This window comes from Mobula birostris, chromosome 4 (assembly GCF_030028105.1).
Source record: "Mobula birostris isolate sMobBir1 chromosome 4, sMobBir1.hap1, whole genome shotgun sequence".
NCBI classification, from domain to species: Eukaryota; Metazoa; Chordata; class Chondrichthyes; order Myliobatiformes; family Myliobatidae; genus Mobula; species Mobula birostris.
This window is the reverse complement of record NC_092373.1, coordinates 16,219,454-16,235,708: the sequence shown is the minus strand read 5'-3', so window position 1 is coordinate 16,235,708 and position 16,255 is coordinate 16,219,454. Positions and strand designations below refer to the sequence as shown.

At 43.1% G+C, this 16,255-nt stretch overlaps 1 protein-coding gene across 6 annotated transcripts in view; it reads left to right on the top strand.

The window, feature by feature from the left end:
• Positions 1–2,842: 2,842 nt before the first annotated feature.
• LOC140196176 (muscleblind-like protein 1) overlaps positions 2,843–16,255 on the top strand; it is a 322,691-nt gene continuing 309,278 nt past the window's right edge. For 2 of the 6 annotated variants that reach the window (XM_072254942.1, XM_072254941.1), the window contains exon 1: positions 2,848–3,227. The gene's annotated coding sequence lies outside the window, so the exon portion shown is untranslated. Of the gene's footprint in view, positions 3,228–16,255 lie in introns of all 6 variants that reach the window. The other 4 variants (XM_072254943.1, XM_072254940.1, XM_072254936.1 and 1 more) reach the window with 4 other exon arrangements.

The following is a 16,255-nucleotide window of genomic DNA, read 5'->3' as shown; positions in this document are numbered from 1 at the left end:
AAGTCAAAGACAGCATAATAGCAAAAGAGAGGGCATATAATTGAGGATTGAAAAGCTTTTAAAAACCAACAGAAGACAACTAAAAAGCCATAAAGAGAGAAAAGATGAAACATGAAAGCAAGCTAGCCAATTATGTAAGAGAAGATACCAAACATTTTTTTTCAAATATATAGAAGTAAAATAGAGTTGGGGATGGATATTGGACCACTGGAAAATGACTCTGGAGAGGTAGTAATGAGGGACAAAGAAATGACAACTAACTGAATAAGTATTTTGCGCCATTCTTCACTGTGAAAGACACTAACACTAGAAATACGAACATGTCGAAGTGCAGAAGTGTGTGTTGTTGCTGTTACTAAGAAGATACTTGAGAAGTTGTAAGTATGAAGGTAGATAAGTCACCTGTACCAGATGGACTGCATCCCAGGGTTCTGAAAGAGGTAGCTCAAGAGACAGTGAAGGGAGTAGTAATGATCTTCCAAGAATCTCAAGTTTCTTGAACTGTTCCGGAGGACTGAAAAATAGCAAATGTCACTCCACACTTTAAAGAAGGGAGGCAGAAGAAAGGAAATTATTGGGCCAGTTAGCCTAACTTCAGTGGTTGGAAAGATGTTGGAGTCCATTCCTGGGGATAAGATTTCAGGGTACTTGGAGGCACATAATAAAATACGCCAAAGTTAGCATGGTTTCCTTAAAGGGAATTATTACCTGACAAGTCTGTTGGAATTCTTTGAGGAAATAAGAAGCAAGATAGACAAAGGAGAATCAGCAGATGATGTTTACTTGGATTTTCAGAAGGTCTTTGTCAAAGTGCTGCACATAATCCTGTTTAACAAAGTCAGAGCCCATGGGATTGCAGGAAAGATACGAACATAGATAAAAAAAAAATTAGCTGATTGGCAGGAAGAAGGGTTTGGGAATAAAGGAGGATCTATTCTGGTTGGCTGTTGGTGACTAGTGGTGTTTACCAGCTCCGTGCTTCTTTTCACATTATAGGCAATGGTTTGGATGATGGAATTGATGGCTTTGTGGCCAAGTTTACAGACAAGACAAAGATAGGTGGAGGGGCAGGCAATGTTGAGGAAGCAGTGAAACTGTAGAAGGATGAAGATAGACTGGAAGAATAGGCAAAGAAGTGACGGATGAAATACAGGGTAGTGAAGTTTATGTTCATGTAAGCAGGTAATTCCAAAGAATAAAGGCATAGACTATTTTCTCAATGGGAAGAAAATTCAGCACTCAGGGACTTTGGCTTCTTCGTGTAGGAATCCCCAAGGGTTAATTTGCAGGTTGAGTCAAATGCAATGTTAGCATTCATTTTGAGAAGGCTAGAATATAAGAGCAAGGGTGTGATGCTCTGGACATATAAGACATTGATGAGATTGCATGGAGTATTGTGAGCGGTTCTGGGCTCCTTAGCTAAGAAGAAAATATGCTGGCATTGGAGAGGGTTCAGAGGATGTTCACGAGAATAATTCCAGGAATGAAATGGTTAATGTATGAGGAGTGTTTGATGGCGCTGGGCCATACTCACAGGTGTTTGGAAGTATAAGGAGGGATCTCATTGAAGCCTATTGAATATTGAAAGGACTGGAGAGAGTGGATGTGGAGAAGATGTTTCCTATAGTGTGTGAGTCTAGGACCAAGGGTGTAGCTTCAGAATAGAGAAATGTCCATCTAGAACAGATAAGAAGGAATTTTTTTTCAGTAGAGAGTAGTGAACCTGTGGAATTCATTGCCGCAGATGGCTTTGGAGGCCAGGCCATTGAATATATTTAAAGTGGAGGTTGATAGGTCCTTGATTAGCCAGGGTGTCAAAGGGTCAAAGGCTACGGGGAGAAGGCAGGAGAATGGGGTTGAGAGGGGTAATAAATCAACCATGATGGAATGGTGGAACGGACTGAATGGGCCAAGTGACCTAATTCTGCTCTTATGTCTTTGTTTATTTATTGAGATACAACATGGAATAGGCCCTTCAAGCCATTCTGCCCAGCAACCCCTGACCTAACCCTAACCTAATCATGGGGCAATATATGATGAACAATCAAACTACCAAACACTTTATCCTTGGACTGTGGGAGGAAACCGAAGCACCCGCAGGAAACCCACGCGGCCATGCAAAGAACGTACAAACTCCTTACAGGCAGCGGTGGGAATTGAACTCGCATCACTGGTACTGTAAAGCGTTGTGCCAACCACTACGCGACTGTGCCACCTATGGTCTTAATGTTTGCGTGATGCGTGTACGTTTGTGTGTGCTTGTGTGCATATTTCATTACTGTACATTTTGTGCATGCCTATCATGCATACTTCATGTTTGTACATGCACAGTCTGTATAAAGTACGGAAGTACAAATGCATGCGCATGAGAATGTATGTGCCATCTCTGTGTGTGTGTGTACTTAGCATCTGTGCTTTTTGTGTGTCCCTTGTGTCTGTATATTTGTACATGCTTGTGTATGTGAGTGTGAGTAAGAGAGAGTTAGACAATTAACTCCCATCTACGTCAAGTACCCTGCACAAACATGTAGCTCTTTGTGCTTGGGGCGATAGGGTGAAGTGATAAGGCTGTGGCCTGTTTTTTTTTCGCATTATGAGCCTTATCACTCAGTGACACACCAGGCAGCTTGGTGAAGAAAGCAGCAACAGCGCCTGTGGCAGAAACCACTGCCCATATTCCAGGAAGAAGTGTCAGGTTTTTTTTCTTCTCTTGCAAAGGCAGATGCAGCAATCAGATTAAAACCGAAGTCACATTTAATGCGACTCCTGATTGGTCCAATCAGCAGGGTCTATTAAAGTCGATTTAAGAAAAATAAAAGTGCAAAAATGTTAGATTGTCCCAGTGGAATTCCTTAGGGTCTTGAGTTTTCTGGAATTTATTGTGACTCATGAAAACTGATGTGCACTTTTACAACAACCCAAGGAGTTAAAGCCAGTGTTAAAAATTATAATATATTCAAAAATTGGTCAGTTGTCATGGTAACCAGCAAGGGAAGGTGGTTGGTTCTGAGTGGCTAATTTGGTGCTCGTGGACCCATACTGTCTGAGGAGGATCTGACTCAAAGCCACTCTCTCCTTCCCCTCCCAGCCAGGTCACCTGCATCCTCGGACTCCCACAGAAGTTCTAAACCCAGAGAGCAGACAGCACCACCCCCACGGGTGATAACCTCCAGCTCTGCTCTCTGACTGAATCAAGGAAAAGGCAACAACAGTGAACGAGAAACCAGGTCAGTGTTTTTGAAGTTGATCCTTGGGTTACTTCTGTCTGAAGTTTGCTTATTTGTGCCATAAAATTTCCGGATTATTGACGAAGAGAGTGGCTGGTGACACGGTGACAATTACATGAGCACTTTTAGTCACTTTGGTAATTGAATGTCTGCCTTTACCATGGGTCTAGTCCACCAGCCATAGACATCAATCCTTGCCTTTCATTGTGATGTGAGCTGATGGCTGCGAGGGCAGGAAACAAGCTCAATCTACCACATTATTCCTTCATTCCACAGGACCACCTAAAAGGTCAGAACTGCAGCTTCAAGGGTTGGGAGGAGAGGACGGGTTGGGAGGGGTGTTGCTGCCTTTGATTTGGAGTTGTAGACCAGGAGAGACTCTATCAGTCACTGTGGAGTCACTGTGAAATACGCCTGTTTCCTGGAGCCGCTGGGATTCTGTTGAAGACAATTTCCTTGTCACGCAGTACAGTGTCAACTTCCCCTTAAAAAATGGCGCGATGATGTTGAAAGAGGGAGCGGACATCTTGCAATGAGGGGAGTGGTAATGCAATCCAGCAAAGCAGATTACTTCAGCTTTGTCCCTGACTTTTGGCTAAAGTTAGACCCTTGAATGCAGAATCCCCTGAAAGAAAGGCACCCCCTCCCCATTAAAATCTGTTGGCTGGAGATCTTTCAGTTCAGCTGCGGCAGGAAGTGAGGCAGAACATACGAGGGCGGGGAGAGACGTTGAATGGAAGTGGGTTGGTGTTCAGTGACTTCATTAAAGATGGCCTCGGGCACCTCAAGCACTTTAGTTCTTCCAACATTTGGAAACGCTGTTTCTGCTTTTACACTTCTGCATTATTGGCTGATAAGAGTTCCGCCTGCAACAGAAGATTCTGCTGTCGTTGTACAAGGGCATCTTTTGCATAAAAAAACCCTGCACATATTGAAACAAACAGTGGTGCAATAATGTCACAACCATGCTATTACTCCGCTTGAATGGACATTTTTTCCTTCTCCCCTCTGTCATTGGGAAGAAAATACAAAAGCCTGAAAACACATTCCACCAAGATCAAGGACAGCTTCTACCCCACTGTAATGAAACTATTAACTTGCTGCTTAGTACAGTAAGATGGATTCAACATCACAATTTACCTTGGATGACCTTGCATTGTATTGTTTACCTGCCCTGCACACCCTCCGTAGCTGTTACTCTTTATTCTGCCCCTGTTGTTGTTTTACCACCTTCTACCTCAGTGCAAATGTACTGATCTGATCCGCATAAACACTATGCAGAACAAGCTTTTAACTGTATCTCAGTATATAGATGGGTAGTAGCTTGGTATAACAATGGTTCTGAGGTGACCCCAAGAATCTGCATAGTTGCGGACACAGCTCAGCACAACACAGAAACCAGCCGCCACCCCCACCTCCCGCCATGGACTCTGTCTATACTACTCGTTGCCTCAGTAAAACATCCAACATAATCAAGGACCTCATTGACCCTGGATATTCTCCTTCTCCCCGCTCCAATCAGGCAGAAATGACAAGAGCCTGAAAGCATGTACCAATGGGCTCAAAGACAGCTTCTACCCCATTGTGATAAAACTATTAAATTGCTGCTGAGATAGATTGACCTCATTATGATCTTACGCTTAAGATCATAAGGGAGCTAGGGCTTTACTCTTTGGAGAGAAGGAGGATGAGAGGAGACATGATAGAGGTGTACAAGATAATAAGAGGCATAGGTAGAGTGGATAGCCAGCGCCTCTTCCCCAGGGCACCACTGCTCAATACAAGAGGACATGGCTTTAAGGTAAGGGGTGGGAAGTTCAAGGGGGATATTAGAGGAAGATTTTTTACTTTGAGAGTGGTTGGTGCGTGGAATGCACTGCCTGAGTCAGTGGTGGAGGCAGATACACTAATGAAGTTTAAGAGACTACTAGACAGGTATATGGAGGAATTTTAAGGTGGGGGTGTTTATAAGGGAGGCAGGGTTTAAGGGTCGGCACAACAATGTGGGCCGAAGGGTCTGTACTGTGTTGTACTTTTCTACGTTCTATGTTCTATGACATGTTCTACGGGCTGAAGGGTCAGTTTATGTGCTGTCCTTTTCTTTGGTGCTGTGGCTCTACCAATACCAATATTGAACCAAACCTGCAACACCCAGTCATACACAATGCATAGTTTATTTCTTAGGGGATATATATAGTTGACTATTGAAATCTCTTGGCCTATGTTTCTTTGGCTCTTAGAGGTTCATGGATGGCAGTATTTCGATATGTTTGTTTACAGAGTTATCAGGACGAAAGCACTCCCAGAGAGAAACCCCAACAAATGAACACTGAGGATATCACCTCAACTGGTGATGAAACATCTGCAAGCTAATTGGCAAGCTCGGTGAACACCTCAACCCAAACTACCAATACTCAGCACCATTTTAAACAGATGATCTCCATCACCAAAAATATTAGTTAGATAGACCTCAACACTCGGAGCATACCTTCCTCTCAGCATTGCCTTCAAGGAGGAGGAACAGGAGACCGGAAACCCACACTCAACATTTTAGCAGCAGCTTCTTCCCCTCTGACGTCAGATCTCTGAATGATCCTTGGACACTACCTCACTATTCCCCTTTGGTTTATTTGTTACATTTTTTTCTCTTTCTTGTAACTTTTAGTAATTCTTATGTCCTGCACTGTCAGTCATACATATGTCAGTGATTCTGACTGTAACTGTTAAGTCATTTCATGGTTATTATTATTAATCCAATGGGGAACCAGCCTCTGTTAGGTGAAACCAGGTGAGTGGATGGGGGAGAAGGGAAAAGGAAATACTGTAAAAAGGTGGCAGGTGGAAGACATAAAGGGCAGAAGAAGATGGAATCTGATAGGTGAGGACAGTAAAACATGGAATAAAGAGAAGGATCTGAGGAACAAGAGGAAGGATAATGAATGTGATGGGCAGATCATGGGTTTGACAGAGAGTAGCACAGAGTGAACACTAAGAGAGGGTGTTACAGAACTCCCACTAAAGAGAGTAGGAAAGCTTCCACCGTAGGAGCTGAACAGTCCAGGTTTCTGCCTAGCAATCGAATAACGTGACCACTATTCTACCAGAGGTGTAATGGTGCTCCTTCCCTCCACTAGCCTGCAGGATACCCATGGGCGAGGTGTAGCACCTGGTTAGCCCCCGATCAGGGTCAAGTGAAGCCATGAGAGCAGGCGGTGGGTGGTCGCATGAGCAGCTGGTGCATATCACAAGTCCAGGTGATGCGACCACTGAGACCAGGCAGACAATCTCTGAAGGATATTTGCAACGGCTGGGATCACCCGACTTGTAAAGACACTGTCCAGAAGAAGGGAATGGCAAACCCCTTCTGTAGGAACATTTGCCAAAAACAATCATGGGCCATGGAAAGACCATGATCGCCCACATCATGCGATATGGCACACAGCGAGTGAATTATGCCATTATGTCTATGATCACAACCTTAGAAGTGGACTTGCAATGAACTAAATACTCTGGTGTGACCCTGTAGGCTTTGCTCACTCTTATGAATCTACTGCAACATCCACTGGCCTGTTCCATATACCAGTGTCCCTCATCCTTCAATTCCTGTGATTAACATTACAATGAAGAGTTGACCCAGCGGCTTCTTGTAAATGAGATTACCAACCTTCCCACATTGTCCACAAGCGGCGTTCTTTCTGAACTTCACTTTTGAAGGTTTTGTTCGAATTCTTGGACTTTACCCAGTCATACTGAATTCCTGAAGCAGCCGGAATCAGTGTGGAACTGGAACTGGAATTGAAATTGGTTTATTGCTGTCACTGCAAGTGACAATAATGAACCAATTCCATAAGACATCATCATCATCATTATGTACTATGTCATGTGATGTAGGCGATCATGGTCTTTCACCTGTCTTTTATTTTTTGGCGGGTGCATGCACGCGTGCATGTGTGATGTTGGCGGGACAATGTCTCTCACCTGTCCTTAATCTGAGACATTTTAATAAGTTTTTCAAAACATTTACCTGTCTATCCCTTGATGTAGCTCATGAATGTCATGCACTGTTGACCACAACTTTTTCTTCCATCAATTTTTCCCATCTCTGAAAGATATTTGAGCTTTTCTTTCTTCAATACAGGTCCTAGAAATTCCAGCTGATGTTTTCTGATTGATGATATCAGCTCTCTTCTTATTTCAGCTTCTGGCAGCACTTCCTCATTTGTTCCTCTGTCCTTCCAAGATATTTACATCATTCTCCTCAAAAACCACATTTCTACAGCTTTGAGTCACCCTCATTTTGTTTTGATATTTTTCAATATTCGCTTCCATATGTTAGAGTGGAATAAATGTAGCACTGCAACACTGAGCTTCATACTCTTAGAAATTATGTTATTCTTTTGTATCTTGCTCAAATGCATGAATGTGCATTTAGTAATCCCAATCCTTCTAATTTCAAAATCAGAATATGAAATAGGAGCAAAAATGGGCCATTCAGCCCAAACAGTCTGCCTCACCTATCCCAATTCCATTTCCAAACTGAAGTACAAACGTTTTACAATAAAAACCTTCTCTTGCATACTGTTCTTACAGATCAGATCACTACAGAGGGTATTGGAGTAGCACAAGGTAAAGCACTAACAGGATGCGGAATAAAGTTCAGCAGCTACAGGGAAAATGTAGTGCAGTAGATAATAAAGAGTAAGATCAAAACGAGGTAGATTGTGAGGTCAAGAGTCTATCTTAGGGGAACATTCAATTATCTTATAACAGTGGGGTATATAAGACTGGTGGTACATGCTTTCAACTTTTGTTTCTTCTGCTTTTGAGATATTAATTGATCGGTGGAGAAGTTTGCTTTCTAAAATTGATATCTCGAATGCTTTGATCAAATTATTCATAATAAATTCCTGCAAATTTTGACTGTAAAATCTACTCTTGCGTTTTAACTCTCATAGATCAAACGTCATCCTGGAAAATGCATGCTGTATTCTATTCCAGTCCTCAAAATCCTCCCTAAGTAGTGATGCTCAGACGATTTATAGGAGCTGTTTAGTGTCAAATTAAGACATAAACTAGCATAGAAAGAGTATTAAAAGGCATAGATTGTTTTCTAAATGCAGAGCATATAAGGAATCAGAGATGCAAAGGGACTTGGGATTTCTTGTACAGGTTAATTTGCAGGTTGAGTCAATAGTAAGGAAGGAAAATGCAATGTTAGCACTCATTTCGAGAGGACTAGAATATAAAAGGAAGGATGTAATGTTGAGGCTTTGTAAAGCATTGGTCAGACCGCACTTGGAGTATTGTGAACATTTTTAGGCCCCTGATTGAAGAAAAGATCTGCCGGCATTAGAAGGGTCCAGAGAATGATGTATGAGGAGCATTTGATGGCTCTGGGCTTGTACTCAATGGACTTTAGAAGAAGAATGGGGTTGGGGGTCTCTCATTGAAACATATCAAATATTGAAAAACCAAGATATTGTAGATGAGGAGAGGATCTTTCTGATAGTTGAATAGTCTAGGACCAATGGGTACTTCTTCAGAATAGAACCATGTCCCTCCAGAATAAAGATGAGGAGGAATTTCTTTAGTCAGAGAATGATGTATCTATGGAATTCATTGCTAAAAATAGCTGTGGAGTCTCTAGGTATACTTAAAGTGGAAGTTGATAGGTTATTAATTAGAAAGGGTGGAATACTCCATAATTCTAGTGATCCATGCTCCAATAGACCATATTTTTATGGTTGTTTAAAGGTTCTGTTGCACTATTCACTTTGAATAATCCACACTGAAGAACACATGACTTGAATCGATATAGCTCCTTTCACAGACTCACTGTTCCTCAGAGAATTGTGAAGCCAGACATAACATAAGGCACAGGATACACTGTTTAAGTGGTAATTGGTTCATTATTGTCATATGTACCATTGTCGAATGAAAAATCTTGTTTTGCATGCCACCTACACAGATCGTTTAATCACATCAGTTGATTGAGATGGTACAATAACAGAATGCAGAATAAACTGTTACACTTGCAGAGAAAGTGCAGTGCAGGCAGACAATAAGCTGCAAAGTCATAATGAGGTAGATTGTGAGGTTAAGTTTCCATCTCATCATGCCATTCAGTAGTCTTCCAACAGCAGTTCGCCTAATCTCAGCCATTGGGAAAGTGTTGGGATCTATTATTAAGGATGAGGTTTTGCAGTACTTGGAGGTTAATGATAAAATAAGTCAAAACCAGCATGGTTTCTGTAAAGAGAAATCTTGCCTGACAAATCTCTTAGAGTTCTTCAAGGAAGTGAGAAGCAGGGTGGGCAAAGGAGAAGCAGTGGATGATTTTCAGAAGACGGTGGATAATGTGCCAAACATGAGGCTGCTTAACAAGATAAAGTCCTATGGTGTTACAGGAAAGATACTGGCATGGACATGGGAATGGCTGACAGGCAGGAGGAAGCAAGTGGGAATAGAAGGGGCCTTTTCTGGTTGGCTGCCGGTGACTAGTGGTGTTCCTCAGAGGTCAGTATTGGGACCACTATTTTCCCTTTGTTTGTCAATGATTTAGATAATGGTGGCTTTGTGGCAAAATTTGCGGATGATACAAAAACAGGTAAAGGGGTTGGTAATGCTGAGGAAGCAATGCGATTGCAGCAGAGCTTAGACAATCTGGAAGAATGGACAAAAAGGTGGCAGGTGGAATACAGTGTTGGGAAATGTATGATAATGCATTTTGGTAAAATGAACATTAGTGCAGACTATCATCTAAATGGGGAGAAGGTTCAAACATCAGATGTGAAAAGGGACTTAGGAGTCCTCGTGCAAGACTCCCAGAAGGTTAATATACAGGTTGAGTCTGTGGGAAAGAAGGCAAATGCAATGTTGGCATTTATTTCAAGGAGTATAGAATATAAAAGCGTGGAGAAATGCTGAGGCTTTATAAGACACTAGTCAGGCTACATTTGGAGTATTGTCAACAGTTTTGGGCCACATATCTCAGAAAGGATGTGTTGTCATTGGAGAGGAGATTCATAAGGATGATTCCGGGAATGAAGAGGTTAAAGTATGAGGCACGTTTGGCAGCTTTGGACCCCCTCTACTCACCGGTATTTAGAAGAGTATGTGGGGATCTGACTGAAACTTACTGAATGTTGAAATGACTAAAAAGGGTGGATGTGAAGAGGATGTTTCCTATGGTAGGGGCTATCCAGAACTAGAGGACACAGCCTCAGAACTGAGGGGCGACCCTTTAGAACAGCAGTAGGAAGGAGTTTTTTTTAGCCAGAGAGTAGTAAATCTGTGGAATGCTCTGCCACAGACTGCGGTGGAAGCCAAGATCATGGGCATATTTATAGCAAAAATTGATAGTTTCCTGTTTGGTCAAGGCACCAAAGGTTATGACAAGAGGACAGGTGTAGGGGGTTCAGTGTGCCCCGGGATCAGCCATGATGAAATGGCGGAGCAGAGTTAATGGGCTGAATGGTCTAATTCTGCTCCTACGTCTTATGGTCTTATAGCTGAATAGAAGCTGCTCTTGAGCCTGGTGATATGTGCTTTCAGGATTTTGTATCTTCTGACCAACGGGAAAAGAGGGAAAGCCCAGGGTAGATAGGGCCTTTTATTATGCCAGCTGCTTTAACAAAACAGAAGGAGATATTTACAGATTTGAGAAATGGGAGTTTGTTGTGACTGGGATGGATATGGTCTTTGCCTAATCTGGCTGATTTACTAAGGCAGGAAGAAATGTAGTCAGAGTTCAGGAAAGGAAGGCTGGTTTCTGTGAAGTACTGAGCTGTGTCTAAACTCTCTGCAGTTTCTTTAGCCTTGGGCACAGTAGTTGACATACCAAACCCTGGTGCATCTAGATAGGATACTCTCTAAGGTGCATCAATAAAAATTGTTGCGTGTCAACCGAGTGTTGCTGATATTCTTTCAGTGGCCACGTTATCAGACACACCTGTACATCTGCTCATTAATGCAAACATCTCATCAACCAATCAGGTTGCAGCAACTCAATGCATAAAAGCATGCATACATGGTCAAGAGGTTCAGTTGTTGCTCAGACAAACATCAGTGGAGAGACGAAATGTGATCTGAGTGACCTCAAACATATAATGAATGGTGGTATCAGACAGTCTAGTTCGAACGTCTGGGAAACTGCTGATCTACTGGGATTTTCATGTAGAAAACGCTAGAGTTTACAGAGAATTGTGCAAAAAAAAACAAATAAAAACATACAAACAACAGGAATTCTGCAGATGCTGGAATTTCAAGCAACACACATAAAAGTTGCTGGTGACGCAGCAGGCCAGGCAGCATCTCCAGGAAGAGGTGCAGTCGACGTTTCAGGCCGAGACCCTTCGTCAGGACTAACTGAAGGAAGAGTTAGTAAGGGATTTGAAAGTTGGAGGGGGAGGGGGAGATCCAAAATGATAGGAGAAGACAGGAGGGGGAAGGATGAAGCCAAGAGCTAGACAGGTGATTGGCAAAAGGGATACGAGAGGATCATGGGACAGGAGGTCCCGGAAGAAAGACAAGGGGGGGGGGACCCAGAGGATGGGCAAGGGGTATATTCAGAGGGACACAGGGAGAAAAAGGAGAGTAAGAGAAAGAATGTGTGTATAAAAATAAGTAACAGATGGGGTACGAGGGGGAGGTGGGGCATTAGCAGAAGTTAGAGAAGTCAATGTTCATGCCATCAGGTTGGAGGCTACCCAGACGGAATATAAGGTGTTGTTCCTCCAACCTGAGTGTGGCTTCATCTTTACAGTAGAGGAGGCCGTGATAGACATGTCAGAATGGGATTGGGATGTGGAATTAAAATGTGTGGCCACTGGGAGATCCTGCTTTCTCTGGCGGACAGAGCGTAATAAAAACATGCAGTGAGTGGCTGTTCTGTGGGCAAAAACACCTTGTTAATGAGATGGGACTGAGGAGAATTGCCAGACTGGTTCGAGCTGACAGGAAGGCAACAGTAATTCAAATAACCACACGTTACAACAGTGGTGTGCAGAAGAGCACTTCTGAAAGCAACAACACATCGAATCTTGAAGTGGGTAGACTAAGCAGCAGAAGATCACAAACATACACTCAGTGACCCTTTATTAGGTACAGGCGGTACCAATTAAAGTGGCCGCTAAGAGTAAGTACTAAGTAAGTGCAGAGGAAGGGAATAGGAGGAAGGAGAATAGGGCAGAACAGATGTGATACTTAAAACTGCACAGATGGAGGCCACTCTATCCTTTGGGTCAATGCAATCCCATCAATCCAACCCCCTTTCTCCTTTTCTCTCACATGCAGAATAACCTCTGTTTGATTCTTTTAGCCAATTAGATACACTAATGAGTTACTTAGTTAGCCAGCTGGAATGTCTCTGGGATGTAGGAGGAACCCAGAGCACCCAAGGGAGAATAGTATAGTCACAGCGAATCAGACAGCCCTGGAGGCTGGGCAGGGACCTGGAGCCTTGAGGTAGTGGTGGTCACAGCCGCGTCGCTCTGCGTCAGATAACAAAGGGGATGATGGTGCAAGGAAATAGGACTGTGCTTGTAGAAGGTGTGAATGATTCCACCAACGTCTGTCTGCCTTCTGAGAAACTGAGGCAGGACGAGCATATCAGATAATTGTTTATCATGGTTCGTTAGAAGCAGGTTGAAATGTTTCACATCAGGATGAGTGTCAAAGAAAAGCAGCAGAGTGCCTCGTAAGAGTGGGATTTCAGTATTAATTGGCTGGGCTGATAGTTGAATGCCACGGCACTTTCCAATTTCATTTTCAGCCAGCTTTGATGGGTCGGTCACCAAGTCCATAGTCCATAAGACACAGGAGCAGCATTAAGCTATTCTGCCTATTGAAGACCATATCCTTCGCCTCTCAAGGGCAGAGACTTGTTGTGTTGCATCTTGTTTTCCAGTTTACCACTTGTTATTAATTTGATTGCTGGACTCAGGAGGACAAGCAGTTTAGTCTTTGCCTATCACCCCACTTGTCTCTGGATCCAGCACATCATTCCCCGCAATGTCTGCCATCTCCAGTGGGATCCTACCACCAAACACATCTCTACCGCCTCCCCTACTCTCTGCTTTTTGCAAGGAATTCTCCCTCCATGATTCTCCTGTCCATTCCCCTCTCCCCACTGATCTGTCTCCTAGCACCTATCCTTGCGGGCATAGTAAGTGCTACACCTGCCCATTAATCTCCCCCTTTACTGTCATTCAGGGGTCCAAACAGTCATTCCAGCTGAGGCAACACTTCTCCTGCAAGTCTCTCAGGGTCATCTAGCATACCCGATGCTCCCAGTGCAATTTCCTCGACTTCAGTAAAGTAGGGAGGCTGCTTTGTCGCGCATCTTCACTTCATTTGCAACAAGCAGGACTTCCTGGCAGCCAACCATTTAAATTCCAATCCCCATTCCCATTGTGACATGTAGGCTTGTGGCCTTGAAGCTTAAATGTCCACTTTGCCTGGGTAGCTTCCAATCTGACGGCATGAACATCGATTTCTCTAACTCACGTAATTTCTCTCCCTTCCCCCTTCTCTCCCATTCTTCATTCTGGCTCCCTTCTCACCTCTTCTCTTCTCCTTACCTGCCTAACCCCTCCCTCTAGTGGTCCTCCTTCCTTTTCTCCTCTCCCATCAGATTCATTCTGCTTCAGCCTGTTACCTTTTCCACCTATCACCTCAAAGCTTCTTATTTCATTCCCCCCTCCTCTACCCACTCACTTTCCTCTCACCCAGTCTCACCTATCTCCTGCCAGCTTGTACTCCTTCTCCTCCCTTACTTTCTTAGTCCCCCTTCCTTTCCAGTCCTGATGAAGTGTCTCATCCTGAAATGTCAACTCTTTATTAATTTCCATAGATGCCGTGTGTCATGATGAGTTCCTCCAACATTTTATGTGTGTTACTCAAGATTCAAGATTGTATGATGCCATTTCCTGTACACAAATGTAAAGGAGAATGAAATAATTGTTACTCTGGATCTGATGCTGCTCAAAAATACACAATAAGATAGAGAACAAAATAAAAAACACAATAAATATAAATTCTTAAGATAGCTTATATACATAGATTGATCGTATGTCCATAAAGTCATGCTAGACAGAGGAGTGGCTTACATAGGGTGATAATACAGGAAATGATAAAGTAGGGGCGGTTTGAGTACAGGAACATATTTCTTGTCCAGACTCAGTGTCAGAAGCTGGTTGTGTGATGGAGTACATGGGTAGAGAGCAGTTGCACATGGGGCAATTCCAGTGCAGAACTATGCACACTTCTTACAACCAGAGGCAGGAATTAAACCGCGAGCACTGCTCGCTGGTGCTGTGAAGCATTGCGCTAACCTCTCTCTTTGAAAAGGCCGACCTTGGATTCAGCGATGCAAGAGGCTCCACAACTGCTGGAAATCCAGAGGAACGCACAAAATGCTGGAGGAGCTCGGAAGCACTTTTGGCATCAGATCTTGATGAAGTGCCTCAGCCAATAATGCAGCCTGACCTATTGAGTTCCTCCGGCACATTATGTTACATTTGAATTCCGAGCTGAGTTACAGAGTCCATACTATCTTTGACTAAGTTCTAAGAGGAACAGACTGCATTAGCAGCTACAGAAACAGAAGTCAGAGTTCCTCTGCTCCTTTTGCTGCAGGGCCATGCACACTCAACATTTTAGGAACAGCTTCTTCCCCACCACCATCATATTTATATATACATACACGATGGGTTCCAGTTAATTGGGACACATCAGGACCAATACTTCAGTACATTTTGGCTCAATTTAGCAGCTGCCCCAATTGGCCAAAGTTTCATGGAAATAGTTAAAAAGATATTAAAAAAAAGACAAATTATTGTTAATTGAGTAACAAATTATAGATTTAAATGAAATACAAAACAAATTAGAACACTAGCAATACTACTATAAAACTGTATATTAAATCCTAAATTTGTCCATTTTACGTTGCCCTGTAATGGGTGCTCAGGAAGGGGTAGCACCTCTGATGAAGGGGCTTTTTGTGTCCATTCAGGGGCAGCTCACTCCCATTGGTCCTCAGCTATCACCTGAGACTCCAAGTATGCATGCAACAGAGGCCACACCCCAGTATACTGCTTCAATGGGCGGGCTGAACCAGGTGAGGGAAGTCAGTGGGCCTGAAAGCCCAGTAAGATAGGGACATGCCTGTCCTAGCATGTGAAATCTGCTCCAGTGACTGAGATCAACAGTGAGATTCAACGGCTAAGGAGGGAATTCTGCAACACTTTGCGTAGAGCAAAGGGCATGACAAAGCACGGAGGTCATGGTCATCCACTGCAACCAGGACTACTACTTGTACGACTGGAAACGACCTTCCAAGATCAAGAGAGTGGAACTGTCCCAGTGCAATGGTTTTTCCACTTCTAAAATTCTCCTGCGCAAGATTCAGTGACATCATCAGATACAATGGAAAATCAATACAGTGCTGTGTTCTCTTGATTGACTGTAGATGGACAACATTTGCACAAGCACCTAGTGTAGATAATGGATTGCCTTAATACAATGCTTTCGATGATTGTATCCACCAAATCTTCATTTTCATAGTAACATTTCAGATGATGGTCGATACATTCAAATTCTTCATAGTTCCAAACTTGTTGAAGTAGTGAAATCGTTTCACTTTCACTCCGACCGTTTCTGGTATCTACAAACAAGAATGCTGAGAATCCGAGTGAGCAAAACAGTTCTAAATTGTCTTAAGCAACACACACAAAATGCTGGAGGAACTCAGCAAGTCAGGTAGCATCTATGGAAATGAATAAACAGTCCATGTTTCCGGCCAAGACCCTTCATCAGGACCTTTCTAAATTGTCTTACTGCTTATTTCTCACCAGCTATCAGTGACAAAAATCACTGATGTTCAACAGAAACACATGCAACTGCTGCGATTTAAAAATCATTCACTCTAAGCCCAATGTAGTGTCTAACAGTCACATAAGTTCACGTGTCCGATGTTAGTTAAAAACCGTTCTGCGGCAGTCTCCTGTCCAAACTAAGTAGCATGATAT